This window comes from Dreissena polymorpha, chromosome 16, assembly GCF_020536995.1.
Source record: "Dreissena polymorpha isolate Duluth1 chromosome 16, UMN_Dpol_1.0, whole genome shotgun sequence".
Taxonomy (NCBI): domain Eukaryota; kingdom Metazoa; phylum Mollusca; class Bivalvia; order Myida; family Dreissenidae; genus Dreissena; species Dreissena polymorpha.
In genome coordinates, this window is record NC_068370.1 from 13,165,805 (window position 1) to 13,186,225 (window position 20,421).

A 20,421-nucleotide genomic window follows, 5' to 3' on the forward strand; every position below is an offset into this window, starting at 1 on the left:
GTTTAGGCAGGGTTTCTCAGAATTGTTGTAGCTTTGTTATGCGTTCCTGCGTCTTTGTCGCGAACGATTGTAGTTCTTTATCTCACGATATCGTCCTTTTTAATGGGAGTTTAAATATGAGACCCATCCAGTATAATTGGAAAGCAATGTAAGCCTTGAGCCTAAACTCTGTTACTTAAGATTGTACAGCGGAGGGGAAGTGATGGCTTTTGGGAACAAAACCAAAACAATAGGTAAACGTCAAACAAGACTTCACGCAAATATTTATTCCTACAATTTATCTATTAAACATTGTCTGGTTTTCTGGTCCAATCATTTCTACGCTCTTCAGGGTACCAATCCAAATGGCGACCATTTAGTTGTGTGTACAACTCGGAGCTGGAGGTACATAGGGCAGGTGTGGAAGTGGTTCGCGATACGTACCAGCATACACCTGGAAAGTATTAAAAATAACATCACCATCGTGGTCAGTCAAGGCCTAGACTTTGCAAGCTTCACCTGAATTGGGAATTCATTATGGGAGGATATATAAAATTGTCTTTCCAAAGAAAATTCTGAGCCCATTTGGTAAGTTCCAATTATTTCTGTACTCAAGCTATAATTGGCGCACTTGTTGCTGCAGTTATAGGAGTACATTATATCCTTCAATTAAAAATTAATGTGCGGGCGACTTACTAAAATTCCTTACATGTTAATTATTCCTTTAAATGTTTTTTGCAGCGGATTTTGTGAAAAAGTAGATGAGTAGGCCTTAGTAAAGGTATGAACTATAAAGAAAGTGCTGTTGTGTGTTAAAGAAAGAGCATACGACATTTAACGACATGTAAATAAGAATAAACCGAATTCAGCTTGAGGCGCAGTTCATGCGGGGCATTGATTTTAACATTAAACTCACAAATGTGAGTTCAAATCAGAAATGATTTTTGTTAACTTAACTTTTAAAACATCTTGACTTGTTCATGCATAATAAACAAAAATCATGGAATCTAAATTAACCTTAACCTTTTGGAAAGTCTCTAAACATGTACGCCATACTATTCACATAAGTAAGACACTTAAAAAATCAGTATGACAATTAAGTAAATGGCTAATAATGAGCAAATTCTCATGTTTCATAATGGTTTCTACTTAATTTCCAAATGGTATTCAGCATATATTTTTTTAAAGATTTATCTGCTAGTGCTTTGAAACGGGACCAGTCTAAAATTTAAAAGGGAATAATGAAATGATGCTTACACTGAAGTTACGCCCGGAACATCGATGATAATATGTCGACTTGTTAAATTTGTCCATAAAATCGTCAACAACTGATTTGTTCGTCCAGTCGGAAGAGCGAACTTGTTCAAGGCTCTGTAAGAAAAAAGAAACATAATACACATTACAAAGAATGTCAAACATGTCATATTGTTGGGATGTCACTAAGTTAATGTAGTTCAGCCGTTATAAGATCGGAACATTTCGGCCGATTTCGGTAAGGTCCGTGTTAGTTCGCCAACTCTCCGTACTCTTCTTCTTCTTCTTCCGATATAGTTATATACAACACTCTGGTGTATCGTCGAACTATTGGTTTAATGGACCTATATGTGCAGGTGAGAGCTGAGAACTTGGTATCTACGATTAAAAACAGTCGTTTTCGGGGTTATTGGGGTCTAACTTGCTGTATCTCACGTTTAAATAAATCAAGTGAGCTGCAGGTTATGGTGTTGTTAGTCAAGCCATTCCTAACTCGTATGCCGTCAGCGAAGAACGAGTGTTGGCAGACTCTAGTTCTCCCATATTATACAATGAAGTGTTGGCTATATATTCTCACTGCTACGGCTGTAAGTATAAGGCATGTGGTTGTTATGGCAACCAGTATGTGCACTATACGGAACGTCATGGTAGCTTTGCTGCATGATTGTCGTTCCAGGAGAGTTGACCACTGTAGTTGGATCAGGATGTTGTTAACAAGGCTAGTTTTTCTGTAGTCTTCAGTATCGAATCGAGCTACCCTTTTCTGGGCCATTTCTAGACTATTGATGTTTGCTGTTGTTTGGGGTTCCCATATGGTGCTGGCAAATATCATCATGGACCTTATCAGTGTCTTATAGCATAGCTCTTTTGTATGTTGTTGGCTCTGGTATATGTTCTTTTGTAAAAAGGCTCTGGTGTTATTTGTTTTCTTAATAGCTTTGTTGATTTGGTGGTTCCATGTCAGGCTTTTATGGATATTCACTCCCAGGTATTTAGATGCGTCCACTGTACCTGCTGCTCTCGTCCTCCAAGAAAGTAAATGATCCATTTTTGCAGATTACTCCCAACTCCATAGCGGTTCAGATTGTTGAGTAGTCTCTTGTGTGGTACCTTGTCAAAGGCTTTGGCATGGTTTAACAGTATGACATCTGTCTGGCCGCTGTCATCGATTCTTTTTGCAAGGTCCGGTATTGTTATGACGAGCTGTAAGTAGCATGATCGACTTTTCCGAAAACCACGGTGTACATCTTCTATGATGTTGTGTTTCTCAAGGTTTCTTTGGGGGCTGCTTGTGATAGTATGTTCTAGTAATTTGCATTAAAATTGTAAAGGAGACTGTCTGTAGTTTTCAGGCCTGTTCTTTAAACCTTTTTGTTAAAATGGATACATCGTTTGCTTGTTTCTATTCAGCCGGGATTTTGCCCGGTGTAATTGATGCGTTTTATAATATAAAAAAGTAAAACTCCAGCTGCTGGAGCAGTATTGAATTCCTATTATATACGATTAATTGGTCCTTTATTTAAGGCAAATGACCGATTGCCAAAACAGTACAAAACGGCACAAAACAGCACACTGCAAAACAACATAAACACATATAAGCATAAAGCTTGGGTCACCGCCTTGGAACGGTCAATGCAAAGCATTTGGGGCTTAAACCGATTTTAGAGCGCTCAGCCTAACACTTGGCCCAGCAATATTCATGTTACATTTAAGTGAAAAAACAATTTAACCTCATATCATTGTAACTCAAATTAAACAATAGCAAAAGGAAATTAAAACGCATTCAATTGAATTACCATTTAATTATTTAATGGTAGGAAAGATACCAGAGCAAGAGAGTTACGACTTTTTGAGGCACGATGAAATGAAACTACTAACAAGTGTCTACTACATTCCTTTTTATAGAAAAAGATTTAAGAATATAGCGTCATAAAGTTAATATTTCAGATCATCATCGCGCAAATAAAGGAAGAAGAAGCAATAATGGGTGTAAAGGATCCATATTACATACCTTGGTTGTTTATGTGAATGCTAAAAAGTAAATCAAACGAAAAACGCCTATCAGAGAGAAAATATAATTAAAATTGAACGCTTTACACCCAATGACCTATGCATTTAGATTAAACTATTGAAAATATGGAGTATGAAGCGATGGCGTCACAACAATCTATGTAGCCGGGAACAGAGAAAGAATATCGTATGACTTAATTGACAAGCGAAGCCACAACGACGTGAACAAAATACAAGGGCTGTGCTGTAACATAAAAACAAAAATATTAAGGGGCGGTACCATTTAATTGAATTTCTAATATAACCATCTTAGGTAATTAAACGTTAAGAATCAAACGTATGCTATGGTAATTACATTAATGATTTTAAATTTAAGAGAAGATAGATAAAGTGAATCGAAAACCAACAAACACGTGTTTTTAAGTACGTTAACATCATATCCTTTTGATAAAAAATGAGTTTATTAAGTTGAAAAGTTTAATATATACATTTACTTTAAGATATTTTAATTTGCGAACACGCTTTAAAACATCTCCATACAATGATGGGTGGGAAATTCCATTAGTTGAATGCCATTTTAAAGAAACATTATATTTAGAAATTAAATACTTTGAGTGAAATTTAGCGAATTTACTTCTAAGATTATGATACAAAAAACCTTGTTTAGTAATTTATTTGTTAATATACGCTAACGAACATTAAAATATTTAATACAAGAACATGCTCTGGCATAACGTACCAACTGCGAAATGTAAATACCATACGATTGAACTTTAAGGATGTTGCCATCTAGGAACGAAAAATTCACTATTTCAAAGTAAAAGTCGTCCCGTTTGTCGTATAAATAAGTTTAAAGTATATTATTATTTATGGTAAGATGTAAGCCTAAATAAGCAGTATCTGTATTGGATTGACACGATCTATTTAAGACTACTTCGTTCGGGTAGATTTTGTGAATATATTGTTCAAAGAATGGGTTATCTAAATTAAAAGGATCTTTTCACGTTTAGGTAAATTGACAAAATTGAAAAAAGTTGTTTCAGATTCGCAAATTTTCGTTTTTGTTATAATATTTGTGAGGAAACAGTACTACTGAACATTTACTATGGTCCAATATAGCCATTATATGCATCTTTTGACGAATTAAAACGTAAAAATTATAAAGCGTTGCAACGCGAAACGATTGAATAATTTGGAGATTTCTGTTGATTGGTTATATAACTTATAAAATACGTCACCTATGTGTACTTGGCAGAATAGCCGAGAGGGCTAATTCGTGTTTACTTCAGGACTCCGGGGTCACTGGTTCGAGCCTTGCTTCGGGCTACTTTTTTTCCTTTTTTTTAATTTTATTCTTGATTTTTTACTGGAGCTTTTAAGATCCAATGTTAACAATTATCAATAAAAAGCATTTAAATGGCTAACTTAAAAACATGCCAAAATTTGTGAAAAGGCCCCTTTAAGTATGTCATCAATATACCGCCCAGTAAGGTTAAAACATTGAAATACATATAGTTGTTTAGTTTTAGATATTTCTAACATAAAACCGCTTTCATAACAATATAAAAAAAGATCAGCTATAAGTGGCGCACAATAAATACCCATGGAACGCCGATAATTTGTTTAAATATTTTTCCATTAAATTCAACGAACAAGTCATCCAGAAGAAAGGTAAGTGCTGCACAAAAGTCAAGACAAGTCCAAATGATGTACTTATCTAATATCTGATTAGTAAAAAAGCTGTTTTAGTGTTTAATGCGAGATATGAACATACTTAGAACACTGGGGCAAGTTCTGATGCCAACTTCTTTAGTAATCTGGTGAAGATGCCATCTGCTCCATTAGTTGTGTTGATCTGTAGTCCATTTTGCTGTTCCCTAACTATTTTTTCAATAATGCGAAAATCCGGCATATCCGTTTTAATGTTACTGTTCATGGCTTTGATGTTTTCTGTTGACTCGTTGACATGAAATGCTGACGAGAACTGGTCGATAAGGAAGTTGGCCTTATTAATTGGGCCATAGTAGATTAGTTCGTCAGCTGCATTAAGTAGTGATATTCCTGATTGGCCCTTAACCTTGTTGTTGATGAATCCCTAAAAGCGTTTTGGGCTGCTGGTACCGCTTGGGGAGATGATATTATTGATGTACTCATTGTAAGCCCTCTTGCAGGCTGTCTTTGTTGATTTGCTTAGCTGCTGGTATCTAAGGACATTCGTATTCTTTTTTAATGTCCTTGGCTTTCCTAAAGCTGCCCTTTTTTCTTCGGGATAAACACTATATTTATATAATCTATTAGTGCTCATCTTGGATGGTACTATCGAGTCAAGTAAAGAAGTGACTGTAGAACTGAAGTCTTACCACATGTCCTCAATCGATGACGTATTAGAATACTGTTTAAACGATGTCTAAGCATTCTGATTAGAGTTCATCGCGGTCTGCCATTTTCCATAGGTGGATTTTGCGTTTTAACGATTGACCCTTCTTGGCTGATTACTCTATGTAAACATTATCATAATCAGACACACCTGACACTGAGGTGCATTTATTAATCAGATTGGAGCGATTAGTGAGAAAAAGGTCCGGAGTAATGTTGTTGCGAGTTGGGAAGTTGACGACTTATTCTAGTTGGTAATTCTGAATCATGTCAAGAAAGTGTGTATCAGTGGTCTTGGCTACCTGGTTTCTATTCGCTGAGGCATTTGTCCATGAGATGTCTTGTAGATTTAAGTCTCCACCAATTAATAATATTGCATGTTTGTGTAGAAAAAAAGCAGAAAACTGGGGAAATCTAAACCTGCGAGTTCCGAGGATGTTATCGTTAAACAAAATATACCATGTTCACATTGTTGAGCGCATTCGCATGTGGTATCTCTCTTGTAAGATTCTTTTAAAAAGAAGAACGAAAAATGCCCTTTTCTGCAATCGATTAAAAAGAAGTCCGGAAAATGTCCTTTTCTACAATTGAGGGGCATAAGATTTCAGTGTATCGGATAAATGCATGCATGCATTATTCGGACGCGTAAGGCTAAATATCATTTTTCGGCATTATTAAGTGAAAGATTGACTCCAACAGACGAGATTCCTAGATGGCATACTTTTCTTCGTGGTTCGCAAAAAAACTGATGCAGGACTGAAGCAAAAACGCCAAAATCCGTTCCCGTAAAGTTCACCTTGGAAAAACAAGTACATAGTTTGAAGAAAAACGTTCGATAATGATATCGTGAGCGCTTTTCTTAGAGCTTGAAGGCGTAAAAGTACTTTAAGGCACGATATATCCAGAAATAACATATGTTTTTATTTTATCCCACATTTATTTCCCTACAAAAGGAATTTCGTCATATTCGTTTAGAATCTTTATTGACGTCTGTAACTTCTTCAGTTTCGGACAATCCAAATTATTCCATTTAGTTAAGGGTTTACTCATTTGTCCCTGTTACAATTTGCAGCAGACGACTTAAAAAAAGTTAACACGTGCGTACAGTGGCAAGAGAATAAAACTTTCGTAAACTTAACTTTATTAAACGCTGGAAATGATATTTGCCCAGCCGGGGTTTGAACTAACGACCCCTTTATTCAACAACTACCTACTGAGCTATTGAGGCTCTGCGTCTTTATGGTAACATATATTAAACAAGAGCGCTGCATAGCGGGTGCACACGCTCGGCTGTGGGTGCAGTTTTGAATTAATGAATGACCTTGACCTTTGGCATAGTGACCCCAAAATGGAAGCGGCGCGTAGAAGTCATGAAGGTGCAGCTACATATGAAGTAACAAAGTTGTAGGTGGAAGCACTTTGATTTTAGAGGCAATGTTAAAAAAAAACTATGTGTGAAAACAAGTTAAGGTTTTAGCATGACGCGGACGACACGACACGGACACGACACGAGCTGGCTATGGCAAGTCCTTGGGTTTTCTCCGGAAACAGCCGAGCTAATAAAATGTATACATTAAGTTTGAAATAGCAACAACTATTAATGCATACAAAATTTGAAATTAAATTAAGTGTAAATTGGCTAAAACACATTAGTTATTTGTTTTTTTTTTAAAGCAGATGTTTGTGGCGTTTAATATTTACATACATTGCATTTCAGGTACATTTGATGATTGCCATACATGTTACTTTTTAATTGTGTTATGTTTAATATGTATTTTCTATGAAAGTCACGTTATCATTTAACGTGATCTGTCTTGCTTTTGCATGTGTTATAATAGGCATATTGCTGTTTTGTCCCAAAATGAAGTTATTCTACTTCATTGGGGAAAATGCGGTTGACTTTGACACCTTCAGTGCAGGATAGAAGTACAAATAGGCCAAGCACATTTCGTCCAGGGTCGAAAAACCACCCTGAAGTGGATAGGCAAGAGTCATGCAAACGTCTAACAATCCTGGACCCGACGAAATATTAGTTGGTCGATCTAGTGAATTAAGCACGAAATATTAAGTGTTTATTTATATTCACATAGCCAAAATCAAATATATCTTCATAATCGACTCGGCAGAGATTGTCATAGTTTCTTTTATCTTGCGTATACATGTTTAAATGCCAACAATTGTCGGCATTTTAGCATTAACCAGAAGTTTAAATTTCATGTCTAATCGGGTTGAGCAAGAAAACTGTTTTACAGACTGTTAATTTTCAGTTTTTCTTGGTAAATTCCAGAAATAAATAGTTCTTTATTGCACCAGGCAATTTCAGTTTGGGAGTGCGAGTTATAACTTTCGTTATTTGCATCAATAAAATGATATAATACGACTAACACCAGGCCTCGATTTATAGAAAAAAGGTTCATGCTCAATTGAATTGAAATGAAATAGTAAGTGCGAATACATGCATTATATATGCATGTTCAACTTAGTATCTTGTTTATACCGTGGATGAACCGGTTTCGGTGACCCTGAGCAACTTTTTGTGCGACTATTGTTTTTGAGCAAAACGGAATAAAAGTACTATATCTTACATTTTATTTAATCCATTTGACATAGAATTTAAGGTAAATTTGTAAATTGCTGAAAATATTCAACGACGAATAGCAATATAGCGTGCGCGATTTATAAAGTAACCGAAACAGGTAAGTCACCGAAACTGGTCAGTCCACGATAAATTCTAAAATTAGAACAAATGGTAGCATTTAAGCATTTGCAGACATGATAAATGTAATGTCTTGTCGAGTTGAGTAATAAGGTATTATAACATCGGAACCTGTGTATTTCCAGTTGAGTGAGAAATCGAGACATATATATTTCTAATTCAACTAGACAAATGTCTTGATACAAACACCACCAGGACCCTCCGTCCTCGAGTGCTTAATCCTCGAGATAAATTCAAACTATACGTAGAACACACTTGTGTATTTAGGAAAATAACATTATATCACACGATTGGGTAGAATGCCTTGTGACAAAGCGGACAGTCCTTGTAACAATCAATTTCTCCCTTTGCCATAACGTGTTTGAGTCTTTGCTAGAGATTTTTCTAGATATGGTGTTACCGGTTAAGGCGCAGGACTATCACCTGTGAGGCCAGGCTCTTAACTGTGTTCGTGTTCGATACTTATCGTAACATGAAAGGTTTCCAGATTATGAATCCAACAATCCAATAATTGTTGGCGTTTCAACACTTAAAAGCAGGATAAATGGAATCTCTAATAACGGAACACGAAGGTAACACTGATTTTGGATATTGCAAAATAAATAAGCACGTAATATTAAAATATCAAATCAATTGAGAACGCTCAAATTTTTACAAAATCAAGCCCAGTTGCCAGTCATTGAGGAATGTCCTTATGGCCTCGATTGATGTAAACAACTTCACGATATAATATTTATATTCGTTCTTTGAACAAAAAGACCAAACAAAACAGTAATACGTATTTATTTTCATTCTTTACACAAAAGACCAATAAAAAGAGAAACGAAAAAAACCAATTACGTACTACAATATAAGTTAATTTCAACATTTAGCATAAAGGCTTTTGTTCATGACATAAGTCCATGCAATATTTTTTTTAATTCAATTATTGTTATTTATCCGTAAATATGAGGGAGAATAGACTTTAAATCGTCGGCCTCGTTCGTTAAGGATGTAACTTCAAGTTGTGACAAGCTGGAGTTATTTCCATTTCGACCGAGACTGACGAAATATGTTTTAATGGGAACACTATGTGCAGTGTTACTTACGAAGGTCGGTCGCTGACGATTTGAGGAATCGTATGTGCATTCAACTGTAAATGAATCGCCCTAAAATAAAAACATGTTTTAAGAGAATGTTTTGCCTATACAGATCTCATAACGAATGATATATAAATAATTATTTGTATCATGATGGTGCTGAAGCATCCTTCTGGAATTATCTTAGCCCTTTTATGCCTAGTGAACTCTTCTGACCTTAACAGCTAGATGAGTCGATTTCATTATGCGGCGTCTCATCTGGGTCTACGTTGTTTGCCAAGGCATTTTTTGTAGACGCTAGGCATATATGGGATACTCATTAAACAACTCGAAATCGATAAGAGTATATTATTAGTGTGTTAAATATGAAAACGATCTTTTAGATCTATAACTATGTATTAATTGCCACTTCTCAATTGATGTGAATAGTGTTATATTATTTTGTTTTATGGATCAATGGACCTTTATATATGAAACATACATGTCTATGTATTTTCTACACGGATCTACAATATGTCGGCTCGGAACAAGAAGGGCATATCTCCAGCTTGTCACAAGCTTAAATTACGTACTTTCCAATCGACACCCATGGATTATAATCGGTAGCACCGATTCGAGGTTAACACTCTTGGTCAGATACATACTGACTCCGTTTGTCTTTCCATGCCATAGTTGAATTTCATTGTTCTCTTCGCGTCTATAAGGTTGAAAAAGGCCTTAAATTATGAAGTAACGAAGACGGCTTACAGGAAAAAAACCTGTTTCGTTCAAAAAGGACGTACCTTAAAAATATTGTGACAAGCTGAAAAATGTCCTTTTTTACAAATCCTACATAATACTCACTGGTCGGATTGGGATTTCTTTAGGGAACGATCTGAATTCTTGAAAATTGAAATCGTAGGCCGGTTCGTAAGCCAATGGCTTCAGTTCGGTTCCGTTACGGAAGTGACGTGTTTTTATTGCACGCCCAATAAGATGGGAGTGCTGCATAAGGCTGAACGCCTTAACCTCCTGAACATTGCTTTGTTTGAATGCCTGAAAAACGCATGAATTCGTTATACAAATATTATTTGAAAACTATCAACCCTTTCCCTAAAACTAAATTTCCCTGACGCCTTTTCAGCAGACATTCGACACCTGATACATTAAGACAAAAGGATAATATGCTCATAAAGAGAAACATTATTGTATTTTGTCCTGGAAAAGGAAGCATATAAATAATATATAAAATATCAACCATTTCCCTTTTACACGCTTTTCTGGCTACATTGCTGCATATGTAACTTGAAGCATGGGACAATACGAGAATTTACTGATGATGAGCAAATTATCTGTTTTACTCAATGTGTTCAAATTTATTTGTATCACTAGCTATACTGAAATTGTTTCATTTGTCTGGATGCTTTTTAAAGTGTCTGCCTCAAAAAAATAAGAACAAATAAGTTGCTTAAATAAAGTAATGACAGTTTTTAAATAAATTTCGAGTTTGTGAAATACCATTGGAAACGTTTAGAAACAATATAATCTCCGCTTGCCCTATCCTTAGGTTATGTTTTATGGGGTGAAATTGTTTGGACCTATCTGGTTTTAATGTATATTTTTAACGCGATTCTTGACTATGACTTGCTCCTATGTAAATAACATTATCCGTTATAACCAATTTGAAATTGAAATGTATGCCTCAAGTATTATCGTCACAAGATATAATGTAATTGGCTGATAATGTATTCCTCAATTATGTAATCTCTGACATTTTAAGATGCACTATCCTCCTGCCGAACCTCAATACCTCAGTCGATACCGAGTCCGACTTGGAGTTCAGGGGTCGTGGGTTCGAATCCCGGCTCGGTCAATATTCTTTCCGACGTTTAATGATGTCAACGTGACGAAATGTATTCAACTGTCATCATTGTACAAGTGTGTTCACGTGGAAAACCAATCAATGGTTTTTAAAGAATGAAAGAATAGTAACCAGTCCAGCGAAACATTAAAAAAGCCAATCAGAAGACACACTTGATGTTAGAATTTCGGAAATAATAGTTTAAAATAAACACGACAAATACCGACTCACTTCACTGATACAGCGTTCCGTGCAGTATCCGGATGAGATAAAGACATCGAGGCCTGGTGGAATGACCTGAAATGGGTTATCGTCGACCCCGAGTTGCAACAGAGAGGCCTCGTTCCTTCTGACCTGCTTCGTCAGTGTGATCCGAATACCGGAATTGTCAATCACGCCAGTCTTCTGGGTCGGGTTGTCATAATGAGTCTCCATCAGATAATACTCGTTCACATTCGGATCTTCTAGGACCGGAAATCCGACATCTTCTGGGAAATAAAATGCCTGGAACAGAACATTGGTTATTTTTATAGTTTCATATTGACCCAAAGTTATGTCAAATGTATATATTACATATGTCGGCCTCGATCGAAGCGGTCGTACCCCTTGTGACAAGCGAGACCGACGACACACTCTTCATGATCTAACCATCTCGGTGGCTCAGTTGAAGAGAGTGGGATGTAATGGTGCGATCCAGACCAGTTCATGCCAGACACAATAAAACAATGGTAGCTATGACTTCACTCCTTAGCGTTCGTGGTTACAGGAATAGCATTACGAATCGATAGCGAGTGCTACAGGTAAAATAGCTAATACTGGTCAGGGAGAATGAATATGTGAACAGCCGCCGTTATAAAACTGAAATATTGTTTCAAATGGCGTACAACTGAATTCAAACAGTCAACAAACTTTAAAATTCTCATGTTTTATACTTATACTTAAATTCATACTTTCAAACTTATACTTTAACTACGTAAAAAATCATTTTGTGGTGGGTCGCTGGGAATGTAGTTTATTATTTCATATAATTGATATGTTATACTGAACTAAAAACAAAAAGCTCTTGTTGTCCGTGTAATTGTGTTAATGTATTACATCAGGTCGGGGTTAAATAAATCCGATACTGCCTGTCCACCAATAGCCCATGCGATGAAGGTGTCATAGCAGTGAAGCGGGAAGGCCGCGGGTCTTTTACCGAAGCACTCACCTTGTGCGTTCTCACTCCGCGTTCGATTCACGTTCTTGCAACGGTTTACCAGTATGTGATGAACGTTCATCTCGTTACCCGGGGTTATAACCGGCTCGAACTGTAATGGATATATTTAGATAAATCATCCATCATTAACTATGTAGTCCCTGCAGACGCATATTGCGTCTTGTAGCAGAGGCCATTTAAATATAGTGAGAAATGTAAGATATTGCGCATCATGAACATCATGCATCAAATAAAAGTTTCTAAAGTCGAATGATTCGTAAAACTAGCAATTCTTAAACGCATCTTGATTTTAATTGATTCAAAATTTACTGCTGCATTATAATCACAGGTTCATATAAGTTAATCATATGACCTTTTCTAATTTATATGGAGAAGAAGACGATGGCGAAATGCGCAATTCGTGAAATACCAGCAGAAGTGTTTGCAAATATGACGATTTCTAAATAATCATATAATGAAGTGGTCTCTTTAAAAAATGAGTTTAATTAATTTGAACTATGGTCAGCAAATCTATATAACTATATAACAGTAAAGTGTGTTTTTCAAAGCAGTACAAGTAAACATGTTCAATTATCAGCTTCGTTTTGAAATCATGTGACGTTTCATGGTTCGCCTGACTATTTCGATGTATTTAATGTTGACCGTAACCTTGAATAGATTTCTTTATTTATTTGCATTACTGTAAAACTACGAACGCTATGTCCCATTTCAACAAGCATTTAGGGGGAAGGGCCGGACCTGTAGTTTTAACTTGTGACCCGACCGCTTTTAAACGTACACAAGTGGATATAAAATGTATTTATACTTATACAAACAGTTCCAGGTTTAAAACATTCCGATTGGGATGAATGAAACATACAATTGTGAACTGTTGCCGCTAAATAGGTGAAAACCTTATTCATTCAAACAAACCAAGAAACTAACTTACATGAGTCAAGTCTGTAAACTTACAAGAGAAAATCTGATATATTGTCTTTGTTACTGAGTGTCAATTCTTAATATATATGAACCTGATTATAACATAATATTGCGATGCGAAATGTCATTAGAATGGGGTAAATATCGTTAAATTAAAAACAGCTATATCGGAACAAATATTAGCCTTTACTTGAGTGAGTATTAATATTTAAAATAATCTTCGTCGTCCAACAAACCATTTAATTAAGCCTTTGGAAGGTTCATGCATGACTTATTCGTATTAACCAATTAACCCATATATTATCGTTTAAACAAAACTGTTGTATACACAAACTTTAGAAATCATTTTGACGAAGGGAGACATTGCTTGTTGCAAGCAATGTCTCCCTTTGTCACAATGTTCCGACACAATATCATAAAAATAATTGTAATTCTCCATAATTTAAAAGTACCTTCTGCTTTAAAAATTGACAAGTAACTTATTTCCACACGTTGAGTAGCAAATTAGACACACTTTTATGCCTTCCGGTGGTAATTTTTATTTGTGGTCGCTTGGTAAGGTAAACAACAATCATGGTTTTTGTTTCTTCTTTTTTTCTTCTTCATGTCTATTCCTATATCATGTGCCATTAGCTTAGGCCATGACTGTTCTTTTGTTTAGCATCAGCACACAACCTTCCCTTTACTGACATTAATCTAAACAGTTCACCAAGGATGTATTTAATCAGCCACAGCCATAACTGTGGATTTCTCATTTATCTCCCTTTGCCGCCAAACATTTCACCGACACTCCCTTTGTCGACATATATCTTAAGCAATTCAACCCAGAAAACACGTGACATCGGTTCAAAGTTGGCCAAAGGCCAGTCCGACGTTGTGAACAACTTCGCTTTGATCTTCGGCCAACGTATAACCGACGGAATGTGTTAGGGGCGTTATCAATGTGATCGTTGTTTACCTTAATCATATGGTGTTTGCCAAAGTCCGGCAAGAAGAAACCCTTGCAGTAGTAGGTTGTGGTTGCGTTCGGTAGTAAATACTGAAAATCGAAGAGTATAACAAGTTTGTAATAACATTTATAGATCGTCATTTTGGAGCAAAATATGTTCAAGTTTATTACTACAGTTATAAGGCATCTACCGTAGACGACTTAAAGACATAAAGTAACGAATTGTTTGTACCCAGTTTCTCCTACGTATCTATACATGCATGACCATTTAAGAAAGTAAACTGTTTAACACATTTTCCATAATCTGACATATACAAAAAATGTAAGTCCGTTAATGTTCACATAATCTGTTATATCAATCAGTGCTTCTCTCATCTTCATCTTCAACGCCCCCCCCCCCCCTCTGTCATACTTATACATATTCCTTTCTCCAAGACAAATTCGTATTGAAAAACAGCATGCTCAATTGCGGCACATGGTTTGCCCACTTATTGCATTCCAGATTAAGTCTTGAATATCTTGACCAACATTCAATTATTTGACCCACTATCAATCTTTCCGATTCCAACTGAATGCATCAGTCTTATAAGATCGTAAAAGTTAGTTACTTTTAACCATTACCAAACAACAACGATTGTTTAAGAACTTGTTGCTATCGATTCAATAAGCTATTGTGTGAAAATGAAAATTTGCTTTAAAATGTGCAACTTGTCCTCACCCCCAATAATTTCGACCCTAACAAAGCATTTTTCATTTTCAATCACTTTGTATTTATCTTCCGCAACCTCTGGTTTCATTTAACTTGGGACCGTCCACAATATGTCGTTCGGTAAAGAGTTGAACGGTATATACGGCCAAATTCTGCCAAAGTACAAATCAACTTACGTCATTATTCAGGAAATCAAACGTCACAACATCGTCAGAAAATTCTGAGGTACAGCCACTTTACTCAGCAAGGACACACTTTTTGTCCCTCGTGTTGTTCCGTGGTAGGAAATGGTGTCCTCGGATGTTGGATCCGACAGTCCGTATGCAAAGATAAGCCGCGTCGTTCCAGACTGAAATTGTAATTTTTACATTGAAATAACTTTAACCACGTCAAAAGTAGAATAGCATCGGCTTCGATCGCTAAAAGGGTAAGTTGAGTGACTTCCTTTTCGATAGAGAACGACGATATGCTCTGGCAATGCCGCATAATATAAATATTAAATAAAGACTCCTCGCCTTTGTATTAGAAATACACGTATGCGAATATATAAACGTGTCTAAAATAATGCCCTTACCGAACATAAATTGATGGCGTTCATGCGCGATGAAGAATCAAATTTTCAGCTCGATCAATGCAACGCCTGGAATTGTTGTAATAATAAAATGTTGTGAATACAAACCGGTATTGTGATATCATCTGTCGTGTCGCAGGTTTCTATCTTTCTGACAAACTTGAGAACCGTGAAGGAGTTCAACTCTTCACCATGGAGGAGATGCCAGTCTTGCGAGGCATCCTTGATGGGCATAACATGGCCGTTAGTGTGGCGGTCCTGTTGAGATTTAAAAATACAAAATCCTGGTTTGTTTTTGTTGTTTTTGTGTTTTTTTTCCGAATACTAAAATTCACTTTAAATAGTGAATAAGTACATGCATCGACGTATCTGTTCTCTATGGAGGAGATGCCAGTCTTGTGATAAATCCTTGAAGGGCATAACAATGATCTTTAGTGTCGCCAATTTGAGAGGTTGTAGTTTTCTACATCACTTTTCAAAGATATAGAAGTTTCGTTTAGCATAGGGTTTTACATCGCGTCAAAAATAGTTCAGTTATATTGCGATGCCCAGCTCGTTAATGATGGTGGAAGATCCCATTTACCTAACTGTCAATCACGGCGAGATCAAGTTTCTAAGTAGAACCATCGACTTGCCGCAAGTCATCCGGGAGACTTCCCCTCATAAAATATCGAAACGGTCTAGCCGCGTCTCGATCTCACGCGGAGGGGGCTATGTGATTTCAAATGCAGTATTCCTACCACAAGGCTATTAAAAGTTTCGTTAGACGCCAAATAATCAAATTAATCCCAAGAATTGGTGAATTTGTTTTAGTTCTTCTAAAGCTGCATGCACATATCAAATTCAAACTTGGTTAAAAAAGGGTTAAATGATAGAACTGAAGTCACGTACGGGGCAATATATATAAATGTGCAGGTGAAAATATACATACCTATAGGTAAATGAGGTATTTATTTATTTATTTGTCAAAATCTATAATCTCGGTACACATAAGAATCGTCTCGATAAGACGAATCTAATGAGCGCCAGCAGTGTAGGATTTATTCATCAATTAGCGTGCAGTTGATTCATAAAGGTATGAGTTGCCTGATGGTGCCGCAACATTTTGGATATAGTGACTCTCACCAAGTTAACAATGGTTTCCAAATAAATTTGTTAACATGATGAAAATAATTGATTGTCAAAAATGGCGAAAACCATTAGGCAACTAATACCTTAAGATCCTTTTTTCTCCCCGTATCTGGAGCTCTGTCAGATAATCTTTAGTATGACGTCCTATGTATGTAAATAAAAGTCTAAATGGGTACATCTACCTGCATTGATGTGTGTAGCGTTAGGTCACAATAGCTTCAACCTTATCATGTCTTAAAAACGTTTGCAGATAACTACTGTATCGAGCAAGGAAGCATTTTTTGTTTGATATATAACTGTGTAGTTATGTAAATGAAGTTGAAAACATTGAGAAAAACTTCACATTTATCTAAAGAATTCCAGATGCCGTCTGATTCACACAGGGTAAGCTGGTTATATAGATCTCTATCTAGCAACTGGCAATTTTAGTGACCGTTAACACTTGCCTTATAACGTTAAGTTGTAACTAGGGATGCAAGAGGTTAACCGGTTAACCGGTAAACCTACCGAAACGTCCAGTTAACCGGTTACATTTTGCGGAAAAGGTTAACCTGAACAAAATAATTTTAGTATGTTTTTTTCTTGGAATATTTTTCTCTATTGTTCATAATATATTCGTACGAAGTTTTTTGCGCTACATACTGCCAATTTGCGCTAGCAACTGGTAAGAACAACAGGCCGCATCATCGACGGTAATAAATAACGTGTCAACAAACAAGGCAACAAAACAATACATCCGTACCTTTGTGATAATAAACAGGGGATACGTTTTGATAATTGGCACTTTTGTTTTGTTTAACTCGCGAAAATTTAACTACCGAACTGCGGGGAGTGGGCGGCTATTAGCGAAGACGCTATTGACACCTCTATCGAACGATAAATTTAGCGATAAAATTCAGTTGAGACACTGGATGGCTTTTTTGGATGTTTTGTTAACCTATATCCAACACTGATTGCTCGCGAAAATAAAGTATTTTAAAGTAACAGTTTTATCAAGAATTGCAGTCGTAGTTAAAATCTTGTCGAGTTAACGTCTTATTTGTTATTTTGTGACAGCTCTAGTTTTAAATGTATGCAGAGTTAAATAGAACATTACGCTACTTATTAGTTGGGATATACATGTTATCGGTCAGGGTTTGGGAGAATTAACGGATTACATTCGTATCACAACTCAGGAGCATAATATTCTCTATATTACCGATAGACTATAATTTCATTTACTAAACGGTTTGATAGCCATGTTTAATATTACCGCAATAATGCAACCATGTTTCATGTTACCGCAATAATGGTCATACGAAACGTATTGAGTAGGCGTCAACGAAAATAGTGTAAAAAATAATAGAACAAAAATGCTCGTAACAAGGGAGTTCATGTGTCCCATAACGTTTGTGTTAAGACCTAAAACAAAATGCACTCACTCAACATAGGAATATGCATTTAAGTCACATTTGCAGAAGAAGACTTGAAGATCCATTTGGATCAGTAAATATTCACTGCGTTTGACACCATCATGTACCACAATAATTAATATAAATTTGGTTACTGTAACTGTTGTCAAGTGTATCCTTACTAATGTTTTTAACTGTACAAATTAGTTAAATCATTCATTGAGATCCTTTGTGATGCGGCAGTCTCTTTGGATTGCATACGACATAAATAAATATCTTACCGAAAAGGTCGTCGCCCCTCTGTTGTCAACCCATCCGACTACTACATCACCCGGGTACATGTTACCATTGTCCGACAGGCCGAACCCCACCCATCCTGAAATACATTACAAGATGACACGTGATATATGTTGCATTTGCAATAAGCGGTATAATGTTGTTGTTTTCTTTTGCAGACCCTTCTGACGAATGCAAATACACATTAAAAATGAAAAGTATTCTACAGTAGATAACATTATGAAGAATTTAAATACTCATAACATAACTTTTCAAGTGATGGTTGCTGAGAGAGAGTGTGTTAAGAAGATCATTTACTGCGGTTATGACTTTAATGGACATCGTACAAATAATTTGCAGTTCACCTGTGTAGCTGCAAGACGGTACATGTTTGTGCTAATACTATTTTCAGAAATAGTTTCAATCCGTTTGGTTGTCAAGCGTAGTACCGTATATAACAACTCGGGAATAGTGCAGGCAACCCTGTCTGTCGTAGTGGTCTTATTTGTATTAAATGTTTAATAAAAAAAGTTAAACAGCGGAAAAAAATTACCGAATCGTTTGAATTAAATTTACCATTCACATGTAAAAATAAAGAAGTTCTCTTCAAGCGGGAGCTTAGTTGAAATGTCTAGCCATTTTGGTAATTCCCAAGTTAGCAGCAGCGGATATTTTGTCAAATTAAAAAGTGGGCCATTTCATGATAAAACCGGGTATAATGACATCTTCGAATAGTAGTGTCACGGATAAGCCTGTTCAATTCTCACAGGCTGATCCGAGACACCACTGTACGCTTCCAATGCATTTTTGTTTAGAAAAAACTAAACAAGCCATAGAGGCGAACAGTGGCGTCCGGGATAAGCCTTATATCCGGTTTTCAAATGGAGCTGCCCCAATCTTTCCTCGAAATGCAGATTATTACTGTTTTTTTTATAATAATTGCCGCTTATCCTCTTTCGTCATAGCACATGATCGTAGGCTATACTTTCTCAAGGCTAAAATTGCCATGATTCCCCATTATAACCAGAGCCTCCAACTAGGACGAGCCATGCTATCTGAGATTGAGCTTATTGGTATTAGTATCAATATTGTTGAGAACCGGTTTCGACGTCTAAGCAAAAACTAAATGAAAGTTTCCTCTTGGCCAAACGTTTATGGTTCTGGACTCTGACCCGGAGGACCTGAGTTCAATTCCCGCATTCGATCTAAATGTTAGAAGGCCTTTGGGCAATGTGCTTTTCTTCAGACTTGCACTGTCGTGTAACCCAATATCAGTGGATAAATGACTGTCCCTACGATTAAACAGAATAATATTATAAAACGGCGCAAACACATTAAAAAGAGGTAAAAACACTAACCTGTAGTCTTTACGTGCACCTCGAATGTAATATGGCTGCTGTTGAATTTCCAGAAGAGAAAATAGTTCCCGCCATTGTCGAGTGTCGCCGAGTTATTGAAAGCCTCCGTCGGTTTGACGCTTTCAATAGACGAACCAAAGGCTACGCCCAATATTGAAAGCAGGACAACTAATCCGTTGGTCATTTCGTACATATAGACTCGCAATAGAATAAGGATTGGCCATAGTGTTTTGTTTTATATATGTAGACTGTTGGCTGATAAGGAAAACGCGCGATCATGCACTTGTTTAATGTGTCATTGGTAATCGTATTATGTATATTAAAGAGGCCTTTTCACGTTTCTGTAAATTGACAAAATTCAAAAAGTTGTTTCAGATTCGCAAATTGTCATTTTAGTTATGATATTTGTGAGGAAATAGTAATACTGAACATTTACCATGCTCTAAAATATCCATTATATGCATCTTTTGACGATTTGAAAACCTGAAAATTATCAAGCGTTGCAACGCGAAACGAGTGAGTAATTTGGAAAATTCTTTTGTTGTCGGTATTTTTTGGGAAACTACGAGGATTGCTTATATAGGTAAAAAATACGTCCGCTAATAGCATGGGCACGGATGGTCGATTGGTCTAAGCGGGAGACATTCC

General features: G+C 36.4%; 1 pseudogene; it reads right to left on the reverse strand.

Moving 5' to 3' along the window:
- Positions 1 to 246: 246 nt before the first annotated feature.
- LOC127861909 (DBH-like monooxygenase protein 1) lies at positions 247 to 20,001 on the reverse strand (annotated as a pseudogene).
- Positions 20,002 to 20,421: the final 420 nt, after the last annotated feature.